The 19847-nt window shown below is 45.0% G+C and overlaps 3 non-coding genes across 3 annotated transcripts; 1 reads left to right on the top strand and 2 right to left on the bottom strand.

The window, feature by feature from the left end:
- Window positions 1-7716: 7716 nt before the first annotated feature.
- Window positions 7717-7798, bottom strand: TRNAS-GCU (transfer RNA serine (anticodon GCU)). The gene has a single exon. It is a non-coding gene; the product is annotated as a tRNA-Ser (tRNA).
- An 8261-nt stretch (window positions 7799-16059) lies between these two features.
- TRNAI-UAU (transfer RNA isoleucine (anticodon UAU)) lies at window positions 16060-16154 on the bottom strand. Its single transcript has 2 exons — window positions 16117-16154; window positions 16060-16095 (listed from the first exon to the last, which is right to left on the bottom strand). It is a non-coding gene; the product is annotated as a tRNA-Ile (tRNA).
- A 554-nt stretch (window positions 16155-16708) lies between these two features.
- On the top strand, window positions 16709-16782 carry TRNAN-GUU (transfer RNA asparagine (anticodon GUU)). The gene has a single exon. It is a non-coding gene; the product is annotated as a tRNA-Asn (tRNA).
- Window positions 16783-19847: the final 3065 nt, after the last annotated feature.

The raw sequence follows: 19847 nt of genomic DNA, 5'->3' as shown, positions 1-19847 counted from the left end.
CAAAACCACAATGCACCTTGTGCTGTAGGTGTTCTTGGTGCTCGACAGGGTGGAGTTGGCTTCAGGAGGCTTTGCAGGCTTCTGTGACAGAGTTCAAGATGGAAGTCAGCTGCGGGTATCAGGTGGCAAGGTGGTTCAGCGGGTGAAGCTGGTCGCGCGGCTGCAGGCTGGCCTAAACAGCGGCTCAGGGTCAGGAATCGTTGTCTCAGTGCTGATCGGCGGTTCTGTAGCACTGGTAGAGACATCTTGGATGTCTTTAAGTGAGGGTGGCTTGATAACAGTGTTGCCATCGGTTTCAGATTGTGGAACTTGACTGGCTCGAAAATGTACTTTAATGCAACCGACAGTAGATGCTCGTCGAGGCACTTCTCCCAGCTTCTTCAATGGACTTCTGTTGGCCTTTAAGTTGGACGGCCCAGAACTGTGGAGTGTATTGCAGGCAGCTGCCTTGGTTGTAGGGTCAGAGACCTTCCGGCACTTCCTATCTAGGAAGCTTGCCGCAGGGCATGCTGTGTGCTGGCTGGGCACCGGTCCTGGAGCGGGTGCAGGGTCCTCTGGGTTGTGTATCTCTCTCTGATCCCTGGGGAATGTTTATGGGAGTGATCATGCTTCCCCTTTGGATATCCTGGCCTTACTTCACTCACAGAAGATGTAGGCAGACTGTACCTTTAGCCAGGGTCCAAGGTTGAGTTCTTCTTTCTGCTTCTGGTGAAGGATTCAGATGATCTGCTTAAAGAGGGGCTCCATCCAGCCCTCCATTCAAGGCAAGTGGGCCACAGTGATTGGTGAAGGCTAGGCCTACCTTAATGAACTAATCCTGGGTTCCCTACCAACAATATCCTATATGCATGTCATAACCAGAGTGCTTTGCAACAGGAAAGCTAAAGGGGTGAAAACAGAAACAAGGTGTGGGTTGATCTGTATTGAGTTGGCAATTCATTCTGGGGTCAGCAAAGTAAATTCAAAATTAATTTTAATGTTATCATTCACTAATAGTACAGTTCAATTGTCTAATGAATTCAACCATAGAAAACTCAATTTATCATGACCAAGATTTATTCAGATGCTGGTGGCAATGCCTGCTTGCAGCCCGGTAGTACTCCCCTACCAGTATGTGCTCACAGTGGATCATCTATTGCAACTTTCTGCATGTAACGTACAGTTGACCTCTGTGGGCTTCCGGTATGTTGTGGTCTCTATTTTGTTCTGGGCTATGTATATATGTAGATCAGGAAAGTCAATACTACTGTCACTATATTGACCTGTCAGTGCAATACCAAAGGTGTAATCATTCAGATAGTGTTCAAAGCCCTGTTTGGTACCATGCCAAATAATGATGATATCATCGATGTAGCGGTTCGAGATGATAACGCTACCAATATAGTCGCTGTTATTCAGAGGATGTGTATGTTCATACTGTGCCATGAACAAGTTGCATGAAGGTGCAAACCTAGCCGCCATAGCTACACCTTTAGTTTGTACATAGTAAGAGTCATCAAAGAGAAAAACATTGGTCAAAAGTGTGAAGTTTAAAAAGGCTATCAAGATCTCAAAGTGTTTATAATGGGATGCAGAGGAGTCTCGATAGGTTTAATCTATGGCTTGGATGGTTAGTTTGTGTTCAATTGTACTTCTGAAAGGAACTGGACTACTTGAGTTCTGTCCCTAATGTAAGATGGTAGTCTCTCAACATGTACTTTAATGGCATTATCAATGTATTGTGACAAGCCTTCGGTTGCCGAGCTACCCCACCCATAATAGGGCAAACCTCTGGCAGTATTTCGAATGGTTTGTGTGTCTTTTACAAGACTTATATTGTTGGCATCACTGGTTCGGTCACATTAGGAGTTTGTCCTCATCTGCGAGGAATCCTAGTGCATGCCATCTGTGGAACATCATTTGTAACTCTTGGATAATTATCTTGGTAGGAATGTTTGCTATTTTTATTATAGGATCACAGATTCTCTAAGTGTTTCTTGGCCATCTTCATGTAGTCCTGTGTGTCCATTAGCACACCATTCCCACCCTTGTCTACTTCCTTGTTAACTAGACGTTTGTCATTGGCCAGATTAATCAGGGTAATTTGTTCATTCCTGCTTAGGTTTTTCCTCATTTTATTTCTTATCTTGTTTTTCTTGTCTAAGTGCTGATAGACTTCATTCATAACTGCATTGTGAAATGTGTCAATAAAATTCTCGTTTGTCAACTGCGGGGTGAATTTAGATTTGGGCTTAAGTTCTTGTAATTGCAGGTTTCTGGCACTCGCCCCGAACTCTGTGAATAGATCCTCCTCACTGATGTCACTTTCTCATTCTACAGACTTCAAGAGGCTTATGTTTTCCATATATTCCATAATTAGATTAATCAATGGTTCTTGTCTTGGTGGCGGTACATATGTCTTCACTCGTGTTGCAAAGAATTTTTTCAATTTAAGTTTTCTGACAAATTTGAAAACATCAATTTGAAAATGTATAAGATTGTTAGGTTACAACTCTTAGGCAGGTCGAGGGGTGCTAGGAGTTTGTGAACCCAGAACTCATGGACGGCCTGACTCCTTCCCTTCCCAAAAGGAACTAAGGTCCAGACAAAAAGCAGGTTCAAACTGCGGTTTATTACAGCCCAAAAACCAACAGGGATCAGTACAAGGATAAAGCTCCTGGTACATCACAAAGATCTCTGGCTCACAAGCCAGTTGTTAGGCAAATCCATGTCACACCTACATCACAACCTGGACCCTTCTCCAGCAAACCTATCGAGCAAGTGGATTGGGCGTTGAGTGGTAGTTCCCCAATAGCAGTCCCTATATTGTTTAGTTGACTGGCTCTCCCATGTCAGGTGTCAGGCCTGGTTCATCCCCGAAAACTTCTACTTCTACAATGTTGCACTATTCAGATCTGATGATTGGTCTATGACCATGCCTACCCACCCCTAGGGTCCTGAGCTGTGATTGGTTAGAGCTGCTGCCCCCAGGCCTGGAACCCAAGTTGGTGCTCAGCTCCAAGTGTACCTCTTCAAGGTAATAAGAGCAACTTTGTGTCTGCATTGTTATTGTGTGTGACCACCATGGACTATGCGAGTGCTTGTTCTCATCATGCAATGTTAATCTTCTTGCTGTATCACTTTGTTGCAAGCTATTGTCTGGCCCGTGAGACCGTTCTGCTTCCCAGCTGCTAGTTTCGGTTCATCCTCAGCTTGGCCAGTCACGTGTCCAGAGGCCGTGTTTCTGCACTCTGCTGCTCTGAATTAGTCAGAGTTTGTGGGGATTATTCGTATTGTCTTTGGCTGGGGTTACTCTACATCAGGGAAAGGAATGTTGCTTGCTTTGATGGCCTTGCTGGTGGCCCAATCCCACTCAGTTGCTTTCTCCTGTTCGTTCTGAATTTTAGCTCTGTAAGATTTTACTGAGACGGTTGTGGCCTACTGTAATTTTCGTAAGCCATGGCATGGCTTCTACTGTTTCATGATTTCGATAGTGTCCATAGGTAAGTGGTTTATGGTCCTGTCAGGCCCTCAGGTGTCCCTACAATTCCATTGGATTAGTTGAATCTAAGTATCTGCAATCTATACAGGATCTCTTTCCTCCTTGCGGTTTCACTGCTGCTGCAGCAAGCTAATGACAAAATAATAAACGCGAAGACAGCATATATGTGTCTCTGTCCTCTAACTCATAGAACTGCACGCATGTTTTCTTTGTGTATTTTGGATGCGTGATTGTGTCCCGATGTGCGGATGGCACGTGTGCTTCATGTCTAACGGTATGTCGTGGTGTCTCTAACGACTTTGAGCACATCTTCTTGGCACTTTAGTCACGGCTATCAATAGAAGTGTCTCTGGCGACATCTGGTGACTCCTCATCCACTCTAGGCAGTGTCGGTGCTGGTACTAGGCTGTCGGGTTGACAGAGTTGGTACCTTTCTGCGTATTTGTCAAGCAAGGGAGCAGTGGGGGTTGGTGCAAGCTCGTACGAATGGCCATATTGTTGTCGGTACGCCTTCTTCTTCGAGTGTTTTGCTGGTGGGGGAGCAGGGGCAGGTTTTGACCTTCCCTCTTCAGTCACCCCTCTGGCCCACTTGTCGACTACATTGCGATAAAACACTTCTACTTCTATCAATCCCCATATCTTTGTTAACCCCCCAAGATGTCCATAATAGTTCACATGATCTTCGAATGACCAGTACATCTAGGTGCACCCTCCTTTAGGCTTGCACCAAACCTACTTCCCTTCATACTTCATACTTCCTTGGGTTACCTGGATTGTCTACTTCTGTTCCTGCCAGAAATGGGTCACATGTTATCTTCTCTCTTAGTCTGTCACCCATTGCTCCTCCTATGTTCACATCCATCAGAATTTGCATCCCTATTGCTTCTTCAGCTGTTTTCTTGCACCTTCCAATACAAATCTTGATCCCACACACAAATACTGCTCCTAGTGCCAGTGCTCCAACTATCACCTTCAGTCTGTCTGCCAGCCATGATAGCATCCATGACCACAGATACACTGGCCAGCTCTGGTCCTTCCCTGTTCCACGTGCTTCGTCCTCCATCCTCGCATGCATCTGGGCCAATTGTGCAACTGCATCTAAGAGAGTTCTGTTATCTTCGTCATTGGAGATGCAATAAGACACATTTGATCCTCATTACCGGCACTATCCAAGGGGGTCAGAATGCTAAAAGACTCTACATGTGGACCTGACAGTGACCCCATTACCCCAACACTCACGCCGAGTGGGGTTCCACCTGCAGGCACAAGTGTTAAAAGAACTCCAATTCCTACTGGACAATGACATAATTGAAAGATCAGTGGGCCAATGCCATGTGTGTCTCCGCTTGTAGTGGTTCCAAAAGGAAATGGCCAACTGTGGCTCTGTGTGGACATGCGCATTCCAAACACGGCGATACAGAGGGAAAGGCATCCTGGCCTCAATATTGAGGATATGATCATTCACTTGAATCAAGCGGTACGCTTCTCAAAACTTGACCTCAATCAAAGTTACCACCAGATGGTAATACATCCGGACTCGAGACCAATCACGACATTTCCGTCTCACAAGGGACTCACAAGGGACTCTTTCGCTATAAGCTGCGGAAGTATTCAAAGAAACAATCCGCTGACTGATCTCATCAGTAATACCAAGCTTTTAATTACAGTTTCGATATCCTGGTGTTCGTAAAACCCAAGACCAACATGATGCAATACTACAACAAGCATGTCAGATTCTGCAGTCAGCAGGACTCACCCTGACTGAGGATAAATGCGAGATCAACAAGCCCAGTCTGATGTTTTTCGGGCACATCTTCTCAGATGTGGGGATGTTGTCAGACCTGGACAAGATAGAAGCCATCATGACCCTGGATCCGCCCATCGGCGTCTCTGAGCTGAGATCATTCCTGGGCATGGCAGGATACTATGTAAGTTATCTCCCTAGTGATGCCACACTCGCTGGATCCGCCCATCGGCGTCTCTGAGCTGAGATCATTCCTGGGCATGGCAGGATACTATGTAAGTTATCTCCCTAGTGATGCCACACTCGCCGATCCATTGAGGTCTCTAAACAAGAAGGACATACCATTTATGGGGACGACCGAGTGCGAGAGCGCGTACCAAGCCATCAAAACAGAGCTAGCAAACAGCCGCAGGTTGGCCTACTTCGACCCCACATGGGAAATGGAGATCACGGTGGACGCCAGCCCGGTAGGCTTGGGAGACATTCTAGCCAAAAATGCATCCATACATCGTCCCGAATGGCGCATTGTTGCCTACGCCAGCCGTGCCATGTCACCTACGGAGAGGGCATACTCTCAAGCTGAGAGGGAAAGCCTTGCAGCGGTATGGGCATGTGAGAATGTCCACCACTTTATCATTGCCCGCAAATTCACCCTCGTCACGGACCATCAGGCACTGCTGTCGCTATTTGGGAATCCCAAGACAAAGATGCCGCTATTCCAAGGTTACGACTTCAGGAAGTTTGCAGCATATGTGGGATTCACCGACCAGAAAAACAACCCACACTAGCCACAAGCGAACAGAATAGTAGAGCGATTTATGGCCAACATCGTGAAGACCCGCCAGAAAGCAAGGATAATCCCGATGCCATTTCGACAAGCCCTATACCAAATGCTATGAATCTACCGGACCAACCCACACAAGGCCACAGGGAAGACCGCAACTGAAATGATGATTTGATACAAGCCCCAAACAAGGCTGCTACAGTTTGAACACTACACAGAAGACCAGGATGCCAAAATCAGGGAGCGAGATGCAGAGCCAAAGAGAACGGCAAAGAGGTGGTCCAACCAATGGAAAGGAACAAGAGTCCACAATGCCAGTGAGAGAACTAGTACTGGTACGGCAGAAGCAACAGAGGAAAATAGACACCAGATATTACCCTGAACCCTTTCAAGTGGTGGAAGCAATAGGGTCCATGATCAGGGCTGCAAGAGATGGGCAAACCATAACCAGGAATGTCTCCTTCTTCTGCAAGCTGCACGCAACGGAGAAAGAGGATGAGGAGTGGGAGCCAGCCGAGGAGTAAGAGGGAACAGTCAGGCGATCAGACGAATTACAGGAGAAACCAGATGAGGAGGAACCTGAGAGAGGAAGGCACTTTTCCCTGCACTTGCGCGATTTGAATGACATCTGGTCTAGTAAGATCGTTGTCTGTCCTCCCTTGTTCCCCCTCCCTTGCCTCGTCGCGCCTTGAAACACTTGTGTATAGGCGCGTTATAAATGCCATATCATATCATATCATTATATCATATCAAGGAGAGACTTGCGAGTCCCCGGGGAGACCACACCAAACAGTTTGGAGGCCATCGAGACTCATCAAACAGATATAATCAGTGAAGCGCCATGATAAGTGGGGTGGGGAGATGTTGTGAAGGGAAAAGGACACTAGCCCTAATAGAAGGGAGACACTGGGAAGGGAGGGCACGTGGGATGACGGAGGAAGGGGCGGGACAAGAAAATGAATTTTCAGTTTTGAGTTGGAGATTAATATAGGAAGGTTAATGTTACATCAGCTCCATGTTTCAATAGCACCAAAACATAGTGGGTGGGAGGTGAGCAAACAGCTCATTCTCGCAGCAGTCATTAAGTGTCTGGTTGTAGACATAGAGAGGGGAGTTAACTGCGTGTAACATTGAAGCTGCACCACAGTAGTCTTGTTAGAAAGTATTAAAAAGTTAGATGCCCCCACACAAGTAAGTTTGAGGCCCCCTTGAAGTTAGCCCCTCTCTCAACATGTGATATTCACCTCACAGCCTATCCCCACCAGCCCCTCCCCCAGCTCCCCAGAGTTTGAGCCTAGTTGCACTGATGGGAACGGCCCGGTATTCAAAACTGTGCAGAAAACTAAACAGAGTAAAAAGTTGCACCAAAAACCACTACCCGACTCTTTCATTCCTGCGTGATAGGGTAGCAAAAAGAGAAAACGCGTACAATCAGTAGAGACTGGGACTTGGTCCATTTTAAGAAGCTAGGGCATCCACATATGTCCACAAGGGCCTTGGTGTCAGAGACCGTACTTATTATGCAACTTTGGTCGGATAAGACACGAACTAGGGACTCGCGGTTTGAAGAACATTCTATGTTTAAATAAAAGAACACAATATAATTTAAAACTAGGATTCGCTGTCTTCACAATGAGAGGGGAGGTTCCTTCTTTGGGTTATTCACTGTACCTATTTTTTCAAATAAAGTAAAGAAGAAAAAGCAAACGACGAGGATGGGATTCGAACCCACGCGTGCAGAGCACAATGGATTAGCAGTCCATCGCCTTAACCACTCGGCCACCTCGTCTGATGAACACAAATATTCGAGCCAGGTAATTCTAAGTCACCAACGTATCTAGAAAACTGTGACAACTTTCTATAATACTGAGTTAACAATGGTGATGGAAAGTGTCATTCTTGGAATACCTTCAGGATAGGATTATATTAAAATCAGATGACTGCAAGGATCTTGTGACACAACGTTCATGCAAAAAGAAAAAGTCCTTTCAGTTTTTTCTGTTTACTTAATCACCAGGCAAATACTGCAGAATGAATACTAGTATGCAGGATACCAGTTGTTAATAGGCAATAGCAAATGCAACTATATTAAAAAGGTGTATGAAACACCCAATTATTAATCTGGAGTCAAAAAACCAACTAAAGAATGCAATGCAGCATCAAATGCACTGGTTCATTCCCTGGAATTCATAATTCTTATCAATTCATTTTATTAAATCAGACTATATAACCCTATTTTACCTTCTGAGTTTTCCAAAACAAATTATATGACTCCAACCCTCTGAAATGGATAATTTATTGTACTCCTAGGTTATACTTACATCTACTGGGGAAAAGTAGTATTGTCAATTAACATCTTTTCATTGTCTTTTAGGGGAGGAATCAGTCAAAGTCCTGGCGGGATGGCACTTTTTAGACCCTGTGACACGGAAACCCAGCCAGCCCTCGCCCCCCACTTAAGGCACTTGTGATTGATTAATTGGCCTTTATTAGCTCACATCCTTTTTCAAGACGCCTGGCTAAGTAAATGCAGAAGGAATAGGCCAAATAGTTCAGTGAGTTAAATGTGTTCCCTTTCCTTATTTTCATCTTGATGTCTCACACAATTAATTATTTTGAAAAGATGTTATGTTATGTTTGTTGCAACACATACTATATCATCCACAATACCCCAGGCGAGGTGAGTTCAATTTAACCCCCATGCTCCCAGCCAGCCATCTAGAATATTTGTCAGTGCTTTTAAAAGCACGTAGTGCGAGGATGCAGCTTCCTCCTTCCCCTCCCATGCCTTCCCCGTTTCCTGGTCCTGTAATGCCGCCTCCCCGTGGCCCTGATTGGCCTTCCCACCTCCATGCAGACACAGGCCAGCAACCGGCGTGCACCGAGACACCAGTGCCATTATCCACAATACCCCAGGCGAGGTGAGTTTAATTTAAAGGATAGTTCCGGGACTTTTTTTTTATTGTCCCTACGGTTCGGCCATGTGTTTTTAAGCATAACTCGGTAGATCGTAGAAAACTTTCCTATGGACCTTACCCGACTTTTCGTCCATTAACGCACTCGAAATCAGCCGCCATTTTCTGATAATCCTATCATTTCCCCCCATCGCCCTGGCTCACCTGCTTTTGCGGCACTAAATCAAATCCCCCGCCCCTGAAACAGACTTTATCAAAACATTCATATTCCCCGCCTCTATCCGTGACGTGACTGAGCTGCGTAGGCAAACGCTCCCAGGCGTCTTCTACGCGACTCCACACAGAACCAGGAAATCAACACAGATGAGCTCACACAACACAGCGCGCCACAATTGGGAATATGAAACTGTACTTTTAAATTAAACCGCAAGATTGTAAATTTGGTAAAGTACATTTATTTGACATCAAATGTTTTGAGAATATTCAGCGATTTGCATTTTTATTTGCTCACGTTCCAAAAAGTTCGTTTTGAGGCACGCGATGTTCCTTTGCTGTACACAGGGTCTTAGATCATCTCACAATACAGCGCCACAATTCGGAATATGAAACTGTGGTTTAAAAGCAAACGGCAAGATTGTACATTTGGCAAAGTACATTTATTTGACATCAAATGTTTTGAGAATATTCAGCAATTTGCATTTTTATTTGCTCTCGATCCAAAATAGTTCGTCTTGAGGCAAGCGATGTTCGTGTGCAGTATACAGGGTGTTGGTTTACGATAAAATAAGCTCTTCGGTCGCACTGATAATCGCATGGCTGTTCCAACAACGAGGCACTAGGCCACCACAACGGTCTGTATGTTGCATCTAGCCATTAATACCGCGTAAGGGCATACTTGTACTTGGCGATCGTCCCATAAAATGGTCAGGGTGGTAACGTTGTTCACGCGGAGAAGCAACTGGCGGTTAAAAAACCCATCCGCCGGTGTCTGGTACTCGTGACACATGCAATAATGGATGATGTACCTGTTTGAAAAACATAAAAAATGAAATTAGTCTCACCATCAGATCTTTATTAAAATTATTCATTTTATATATTAGGTCGGGAAATTATTTCATAGCTAGGACAGTGCAACTGGGTATTATACGTCAAGGGGGGGCTGTAGGATACTGAGACAGTCCCCCAGTGCAGGGGTTGACAGGGAGGCAGTGCAGGTGGAGAGTGGAAGGGCCCAGGACCGGGGTCGCAGACAGTGGACCAGTTGTAGCAGGGGAGAGGGAGAGAGAAAGCAGAAGCAAAGAGGAAGGTTTTGAGGTGCTTCCGTAAAAGGAGATGGTTCTCCTCAAGATAGTGCGCGGTACAAAACAATATGCCACATAGAACGAACAAGTACAACTTAACCCGTCTTTAAAGCTACTGTATAGTAATTAAATTGCGGTATAAACTCATCTAAAGAGTTACTTACATTATATTTGCATTTTCCATTGTGTCTGTGCGTAGGGCAGCCCCGAAATACCACTCCTTCTATGCCGACGTTATTTCTTCTAATGAACGAACATTAAATGGCTTTCGTTTCTGAAATTATATTCATTATCGTTTCTTACGTTATTGCCCCACACCCCCAAAAAGAAGTCTTTCGGGATGGTCCCGGCCTGTCAAGGTCAAATAACAATAGAACCTTATACTGAGTCGTGGGCCATTCCGGCACCCGAGCAAAAAATCAAAGCAGCTGACCTTCACTTTGAACGAGCACACATTCCTAGTTAGCTACATTCAGTGTAAGGCCATCTCACAGGACTTGAAATTTACACTCCATCTTTGCATTTTGTCTGCGTGCTTTGCAGCCCCAGAGAACCATAAATACGGAGACATTCTATATTTTTTGAAAAATGATTTATATTACTGTTTGGTTTAATTTAATGCGCAAATGAACAAGGTTGGATAGACACATTGCATGTAAACTGAGCAATCACTTTTATTTACACATTACATAGATACACATATTCAATGGGCCTGCGACATGAGAAGACTCGAGAGAACAGACAATCAAATTACAATCATTTAAACTCTGATGTGTATTTCTCAATGAGCTCTTCTTTAGGTGGACATGGAACAGAGGCAATGTTGGGTGGCAATGCAGTTGTCCCCTGCACAGGTTCGTTCACAACTCCATTTATGTGCCTATCTAGGACGTCAACAATAAGTCTCTCAATAAACTCATATTGCATATCCTCAAACACTGGTTTGATCACCCATTGTTTACTTCTTTTAGTGAAGGCCTTATTGTAGCGAAGCGTCCCTAAAGTTCCGGTCGTCCTACTTTGTTGACGGCCAACATTATGGTTATGTGCCAAGACCGCTAGAAGAGTCCGATTTATCATGCCCTCCATGCCAAAATGCAATCGTTTTTGGCCTGTACTGTAGGCACATATTGTGGAACACCTCCAAATCTCCTGTGTGGCAGAATTCCGTGAGTCCCCTCAAATCTCTTGTTATAGTTTTATCAAATACAATATTTTCAATGGCTTTGTGAGTGGGTGATGAAGGAATCAACCAATTCTTCTTCCGTGCCTCCTCTGTGGACAAATGGCCATGTTCACAATTGTGGAAATGTTGGTTTGTGTTCCAACGGTGAACGTTGGTACAGTGTAGCATTACTGACCGCTGGAGTGCTCCTTAAGTTGGGAAAAGAGCGGCAAGCAGGAAGGCACCAGGTGGGCGGGCCTTGCTAAGTGGTGAAAAAGAGCGGCAACCAGGAAGGCGTCAGGTGGGCGGGGCTTAGGCCAGGTGACCTAGATCCACTTACACCTGCTCCCCAGCTGCAAAGGAAAAGAGGCTGGAGGGCTAGGGTGACCAGATTTTCAAGACACAAAACCGGGACGGCCAACAACATAAACGAGGGACTACCCCACTGCAGCCCACCAATTACCGCCCCTCCCCCAACACGCCCCCACAACCACCCCTCAGCCATATTTCCAGCACTTCTCCTTTCTATAAACTGTATATAATCTCATTTGTGCAGTTTTGTCTGTGAATCGAGGCATGTTAATTCAAAAGGAGCGTTTGCTATCATTGATATTACATGGTTTGCTGTACAGTAATTTCCAAACCAAAACCAGTCTCTATGGCACAGTCAGTAAGTGTTCTGAATTGTACCTGAGAGGTTGGGGGTTTGAGCCAAACCTCCAACTTCAAAATTCTGAAAGTGTTGTGAAATCATAATCAGAGACACCTAATAAACAAAAAAAGGATTTAATGACTCCAGGATGTGTGATAACGTTTTCACAAATGCTCTGTGATAACCGGGCGAATGTCTTCCAAACCAAGAGCTGGACTCTAAGGCAAAATACTGCAAGCAACAGCACCCCATCGACAACACACCTCTCCAATTCCTCTCTAACCCTAACCCCACCACTGCCTGTCTTCCCCTGCTTCTCCCCTCTCTTCATCAGCCAATTCAAATCTCTTCTCTCCAAATGGAAGACCTCTGGACTCCCCGCCCCAATGATCCCCATCCAGGGAAATTCTTTAAATCCCTGTGGCCTTCAATCTCTCATCACAACGTGAACTTGGTGACTCACTCCCTTCCTTTTGGTCTGTTTCCTGCCCCCATGAAGAAAGTAGTTATCATTCCCCTACTAAAGAAACCCAACATAGACTGTTACACTCGTTCGTTCTGCTCCCCCCAAGACTAGTGCAAATCCAGCTCCCTCACCGGTCTCAGGCATTCCAGGCACTCAGCACTCGGCACTCAGACACAAATAATACACAAATCCGGAAGTGGGGTGTAAAAGCGCTGTAATCTTAACACACACACCAGGCTCTGGAGGGCTGCGTCGACTCTCCCCCCTCCCAGGCCTGGCTCATACTTACATACAATGCGAAAGAACAGAGAGAGAGAAAACATATTTCGTAACTTCAGATTGTCTTTACAAGGCAATTTCTTATCAACCTTGCCTTGGGACCTGAGCCAGCAGCTTCCAAACGGTGTACTTCTCAAAGAGGGAGGGCTATGGATGCCCATCTCTGAGGCCTGCCTGCGGCGGCATTCCACAGTAGCTGCTGTTTTCTGCGACATCTGCTTTCATGACTGTTAGATGTTTAGGCCAGTCCTTATAAAAAAAACATTATCAAACTAAGACATCTTATTTATATCTTTACTAATTTAAAGCCATTCACTGTACTCTATTGCATAAACACCTATTAGCATCAGCCAGAATCTAGGGTGCATCTAAAACAGCAAAAACCGGCATAACTACATGTCCCGCCCATTCTAGCTCTGAGCATCCCTGTCACTCTCACATTCAGCAACACCCCCTTCATGTGTCTGTCATGTTTGTTTGCACTGTCCAAGTCAAAGTCAATCTCTTCCTTACTTTCCAGTATATAGTACCCCTCCAGTACCTCCCAGTACCTAGGTGCACCCGCAGTCACTGTCAGAAGCAACATGTCAGTGCTTGTCATATTTTTCCCAAAGAGCATCTTGCATGGTGAATACCTGGTCGCTGAAAACTCTCTCAGCAGTCCATGGAGAACAAATGATAGCCATTCTTCCCTCTGTGTGTCTTTCACGTCCATCTGTTTGAACTGCTACTTCTTTGGCACCTCTTTCTGTTTTTAATTCCATTGAGCCACACACATGTCCATGTGTTCCTGCCAGTCTTCTTTTGCCATGGGCCACCAGGCTCTCTCTGTCGGGCACTGAAATGCATTGTCTTGCCCTTTCTCTGCATTGAGATTCTGAATCATTAGTTCATCCTCCGCTTTCCAAATGGCCAGGAGGCGCTCACATTTCTTTTGATCCTGCTTCTTGCTCTTCTGTAGGAAAATCTCCACCACTTCAAGTTGTGGGCCCTCCATCACATGACACACCTTATCGTCTATGGATGCTATGAGCTGTGGCTGTGGGTCATTGGCAGGTGTCACAGGCCACTCTCGCTCAGATACAGTCATCTTCTTTCTTCCTAGAGCCAGCACCACTGATTGTGCTTCACCATGCTGTGCTCTTTCCCCCCAAAACACTATGAAGTCACACTGACACTGACCACCAACTTCATATGTGGGCCTCTGTCATGGAGGTCATCCTCTGTCATGGAGGTGTCCTGGATGGGTTTGTCCACTGTCATGGAAGTCATCCTCTGTTATGGAGGTGTCCTGGAGGGGTTTGTCCTCTGTCATGGATGTAATCCTCTTTCATGGAGGTGTCCCGCAGGGGGTCATCCTCAGTCATTGATGTCATCCTCTGTCATAGATGGATGTCATCTTCTGTCATGGAGTACATCCTCTGTTATGGAGGTGTCCTGTAGGGGGTTCGTCCTCTGTCATGGTGGTCGTCCTCTGTCATGGAGGAGGCCTGGAGGGGGTCATCGTCTGTCATGGAGGTCATCCTCTGTCATGGAGGTAATCCTCTGCCAAGGAGGCAGCCTGGAGGGGGTCATCCTCTGTCATGGAGGACATCCTCTGTCATGGAGGTGTCCTGGAGAGGTACGTCCTCTGTCATGGAGGTCATCCTCTGTCATGGATGTCATCCTCTGTCACAGAGGAGATGTGGAGGGGGTCATCCTCTGGCATGGAGGTCATCCTCTGTCATGGAGGTCATCCTCTGTCATGGAGGTGTCCTGGAGGGGGTCATCCTCTGTCATGGAGGTCATCCTCTGTCATGAGGTAATCCAATATCATGGAGGTGGCCTGGAGGGGGTCATCCTCTGTCATGGAGGTCATCCTCTGTCATGGACGTGTCCTGAGGGGTTCATCCTCTGTCATGGAGGTGTCCTGGAGGGGGTCATGCTCTGTCATGGAGGTCATCCCCTGTCATGGAGGTCATCCTCTGTTATGGAGGTGTTCTGTAGGGGGTTCGTCCTCTGTCATGGAGGTCGTCCTCTGTCATGGAGGAGGCCTGGAGGGGGTCATCCTCTGTCATCAAGGTCATCCTCTGTCATCGAGGTCATCCTCTGTCATGGATGTGTCCTGAGGGGTTCATCCTCTGTCATGAAGGTGTCCTGGAGGGGGTCATGCTCTGTCATGGAGGTCATCCCCTGTCATGGAGTAGGCCTGGAGGGCGTCATCCTCTGTCATGGAGGAGGTCTGGAAGGGTTCATCCTGTCATGGAGGTCATCCTCTGTCATGGAGGTCATCCTCTGTCATGTGTGTGTCCTGGAGGGGTTCGTCCTCTGTCATGGAGTTGGCCACAGGATCTCTGGTGTGAGCCTGATAATGTGGAATTCAGCAACACGTTTACAATTTTACTATTCCAATGAACATTCTTGTCTGGCTACACCTGCTTTAATGTACACGTATCTACCTCTATTGATATTTGCAGTTTAAATCTGGCCTACTCAGGGGGTATCTGGAATGAAGCTTAATTGTCTGCTTTTAATGCACGCTGCTTTAATGTCCTCTTTTCACCCTCTGGCGATGTGAAGCCACTCTGTATGCATGAAGTGCAATATACAAACACAAAATAAATAAGTTATGCCAGTTCTATGGCATGTGATGACAACACCAGGTTTATGATACCTGCCACAGGAACATCATGGCCTTGCCTGGCAAACAGTGAGATTACCCAACCCGCGGCTGCCGGTAATGCCTGGCATACAATGGCAATGTCTCCCAAATGATCAGCCTGCCTGTTAATTTGATTTGTAAATCACGCACATGGTATAGGTACCAGGGCATAAAATGGCAAACACGTGGAGGTGGTAGGAGTAAGTAGGCAAATGATGGCAGTAACTGTCAATGATGTGAGTACCTGAGAAAATGATGGCAATACTTCGTTTATAATAGTGATACCAGCTATGTTTTACTAGGCGTTTGACAGTAACTGGGTATACAATCACAACAGGTGACAAAAGATGAGCAAATAATTCTTATATATAGCAACTCAGAAAATAACACCATAGTCTTTACAAGACTGCAGGGCCCAGCTTCTGTAGTTGGTAAATTAAGTCAAATTAAACTTTCTACTAAAATTACCATTCCTAAATTAGAAGTGGGAGAATTCTGGCATTGTTATTACCACAAAAGCAAAACGTATTAGCTGCACAGAAACTGCTAACAGGGTTTGTGGGACAACGGGAAGAGCTGCAAATTTTTTCTTAGGTGTTTTTTTATGAAGCTGATGATACAAAAGTGCACCTGCTCCAGGTGAGGCTCGAACTCACAACCTCGGCATTGCTCATCGCATGTACTGCTGTATAAGTACCGCGCGCTAACCGATTGCGCCACTGGAGCTAGATGATGTTATCGTTTTTCTAGCTCTTCATATTTCTGTGATAGGACATTCCTACTTGTGATCTAATGTTCTTTTATTCATTCCGAGACTTTATGATGATCAATCATAAATAGTTGGCATAATTCAAGGATTCGGCATTTAATTTTCACCTCAAAGAAAGGGGCGTGGTCAGCGAATCCTAGGGAAATGGAGTGACTTCCATTGTAATTGACATACTATATTTACATGTTCTTGATGTATACCATCCATAAATTGTAAACGACCTCTACATGTAAGAGCTGATCAGCATTCCGTCCCACCATCACAAAGACAACAACAGGCTCTGTGGCATAAATAGTTTGCATAATTCAAGGATTCCACATGTAATGTTCACTTCAAAGAAAGGGGCGTGGTCAGCGAATCTTAGGGAGACTAGTCCAGAAATGGAGTGACTTCCATTGTAATTGTCTTAATACTTATGTTTTCTTGATGTTTGCCATCCATACATTGTAGACAGGCCTGTACGTATGAGAGGTGATCGGTAGTGCGTTTCACAAACGTATGGCAATCAACAGTCTCTGTGGCGCAATCGGTTAGCGCGTTCGGCTGTTAACCGAAAGGTTGGTGGTTCAAGCCCACCCAGGGACGGATTGTACCTTTTACACATATAGCAAACAGAAACTACGTATTTTAATTTTAAATATCCGGAATAACTTCTTTTTCCGACACCTCCCTCCTTTCCACACATTTTAGAGTAGGAACGGCCATCCGAATCTGCAGTGTATAGCAAAGCATGATCTGGACCAATGACCAACAATTTACGTTTCCGTAGTCTTTCAATGTTTTTAGATGTAAACATATTTCCATCCACTCAATTTTGGGAGTAAACGACTTGCATGACAAACAATGGAAAGCAACTGTCAGGTAAAAAAAATGTAGAATTCTCCTGTACAAGACAATACAGAATGGCATTGGGAAAACATTTCATTCTGGTCAAAGGTTTTAGTGGAATGGTCTATGAATGCTTTCAAGGAAATCAAAAATACCATTAGCATATTTAAGAATACACACGAGGCTACAAAAGTGGGCATCATATTTTAAGAAAAAACTCTCCCAGCTTATCAGGATTTCTTCTAAGTCAATACAAACCACAAAGAAATATGTACAAAAATAAAAAATACTTAAAAACATAAACAATGCATAAATAACTTACACATTTACAAAAGTAGAATCGTCTTTAAAGTGTTCTTGAATAAGAGAAACCACTGCACAGACACACTTTTATCTTTTTTCTTTTATTTCAATTTGTAAGGTGATTTAATACACAGTGATCAGCAAACATACATTTGTGTCCAGTCTCTCTGGTTGGAGCTCCACATATGTTGTGCAAATGATCCTCTACCTAAACAGCCATTTGTACTGCTAGACGTTCCCTAAATACAGATGTTTCTGTCCAGATGGCTCTAAATGCTGGCTATTGTTCAGGGGATAATGTCTCCAGCGATACTCATAGGTTGTCCCTGAGAAATGTTCATTAGATTATGATTTCCTTCTGGAGATGAAGTCTCTAATACATATCATCCGAATTGCAGACACGTGGCCGTTTCTCTCCAATACGTTCTACAAAATAAAGAAAACATTTTCTTGACTCAAAATACCTCATAAGCTGGTCGAACAATTGTTTTACAATTCCCAAATGGCGAGACTAAAGTGTCTCCTACTTAGAGGAGATACGTTCCTGGTGTTTTAAAACTGCAAGGACAACATCAATTCTAAATGTAGAGGAAGTTAATCAAAACTCTCATTGTTATATATATGGCAGAAGATAAAACATTGGCTTCAGTGACCCATATTTTGATAAAATTGTCAAGGTTGTATCAAAAACATCTACCTTATTTATATTCCAATAGACAGTTCCAACAACACTACGTAATACAACCCACCCTGTAAATGAATGCAGAAGACACACTCATTCAAAGAAGGAAAAGGGATGCACTCTGAATACTGACAGGAGGGTAGTTGCTATGATTAAAAACCACACGAATGTAAGGTTTCTTGGATTCAGCACAAAGGGAGCAAAGGGTCTTCAAATGTCTCTAGGGGCCTTCTTTGAAGGACCAGGGGGACAAAACCACAATGCACCTTGTGCTGTAGGTGTTCTTGGTGCTCGACAGGGTGGAGTTGGCTTCAGGAGGCTTTGCAGGCTTCTGTGACAGAGTTCAAGATGGAAGTCAGCTGCGGGTATCAGGTGGCAAGGTGGTTCAGCGGGTGAAGCTGGTCGCGCGGCTGCAGGCTGGCCTAAACAGCGGCTCAGGGTCAGGAATCGTTGTCTCAGTGCTGATCGGCGGTTCTGTAGCACTGGTAGAGACATCTTGGATGTCTTTAAGTGAGGGTGGCTTGATAACAGTGTTGCCATCGGTTTCAGATTGTGGAACTTGACTGGCTCGAAAATGTACTTTAATGCAACCGACAGTAGATGCTCGTCGAGGCACTTCTCCCAGCTTCTTCAATGGACTTCTGTTGGCCTTTAAGTTGGACGGCCCAGAACTGTGGAGTGTATTGCAGGCAGCTGCCTTGGTTGTAGGGTCAGAGACCTTCCGGCACTTCCTATCTAGGAAGCTTGCCGCAGGGCATGCTGTGTGCTGGCTGGGCACCGGTCCTGGAGCGGGTGCAGGGTCCTCTGGGTTGTGTATCTCTCTCTGATCCCTGGGGAATGTTTATGGGAGTGATCATGCTTCCCCTTTGGATATCCTGGCCTTACTTCACTCACAGAAGATGTAGGCAGACTGTACCTTTAGCCAGGGTCCAAGGTTGAGTTCTTCTTTCTGCTTCTGGTGAAGGATTCAGATGATCTGCTTAAAGAGGGGCTCCATCCAGCCCTCCATTCAAGGCAAGTGGGCCACAGTGATTGGTGAAGGCTAGGCCTACCTTAATGAACTAATCCTGGGTTCCCTACCAACAATATCCTATATGCATGTCATAACCAGAGTGCTTTGCAACAGGAAAGCTAAAGGGGTGAAAACAGAAACAAGGTGTGGGTTGATCTGTATTGAGTTGGCAATTCATTCTGGGGTCAGCAAAGTAAATTCAAAATTAATTTTAATGTTATCATTCACTAATAGTACAGTTCAATTGTCTAATGAATTCAACCATAGAAAACTCAATTTATCATGACCAAGATTTATTCAGATGCTGGTGGCAATGCCTGCTTGCAGCCCGGTAGTACTCCCCTACCAGTATGTGCTCACAGTGGATCATCTATTGCAACTTTCTGCATGTAACGTACAGTTGACCTCTGTGGGCTTCCGGTATGTTGTGGTCTCTATTTTGTTCTGGGCTATGTATATATGTAGATCAGGAAAGTCAATACTACTGTCACTATATTGACCTGTCAGTGCAATACCAAAGGTGTAATCATTCAGATAGTGTTCAAAGCCCTGTTTGGTACCATGCCAAATAATGATGATATCATCGATGTAGCGGTTCGAGATGATAACGCTACCAATATAGTCGCTGTTATTCAGAGGATGTGTATGTTCATACTGTGCCATGAACAAGTTGCATGAAGATGCAAACCTAGCCGCCATAGCTACACCTTTAGTTTGTACATAGTAAGAGTCATCAAAGAGAAAAACATTGTTCAAAAGTGTGAAGTTTAAAAAGGCTATCAAGATCTCAAAGTGTTTATAATGGGATGCAGAGGAGTCTCGATA

Source organism: Ambystoma mexicanum, chromosome 1p (genome assembly GCF_040938575.1).
Source record: "Ambystoma mexicanum isolate Mex_15411 chromosome 1p, UKY_AmexF1_1, whole genome shotgun sequence".
Lineage (NCBI taxonomy): Eukaryota > Metazoa > Chordata > Amphibia > Caudata > Ambystomatidae > Ambystoma > Ambystoma mexicanum.
This window is presented reverse-complemented; position numbering and strand designations above follow the sequence as displayed.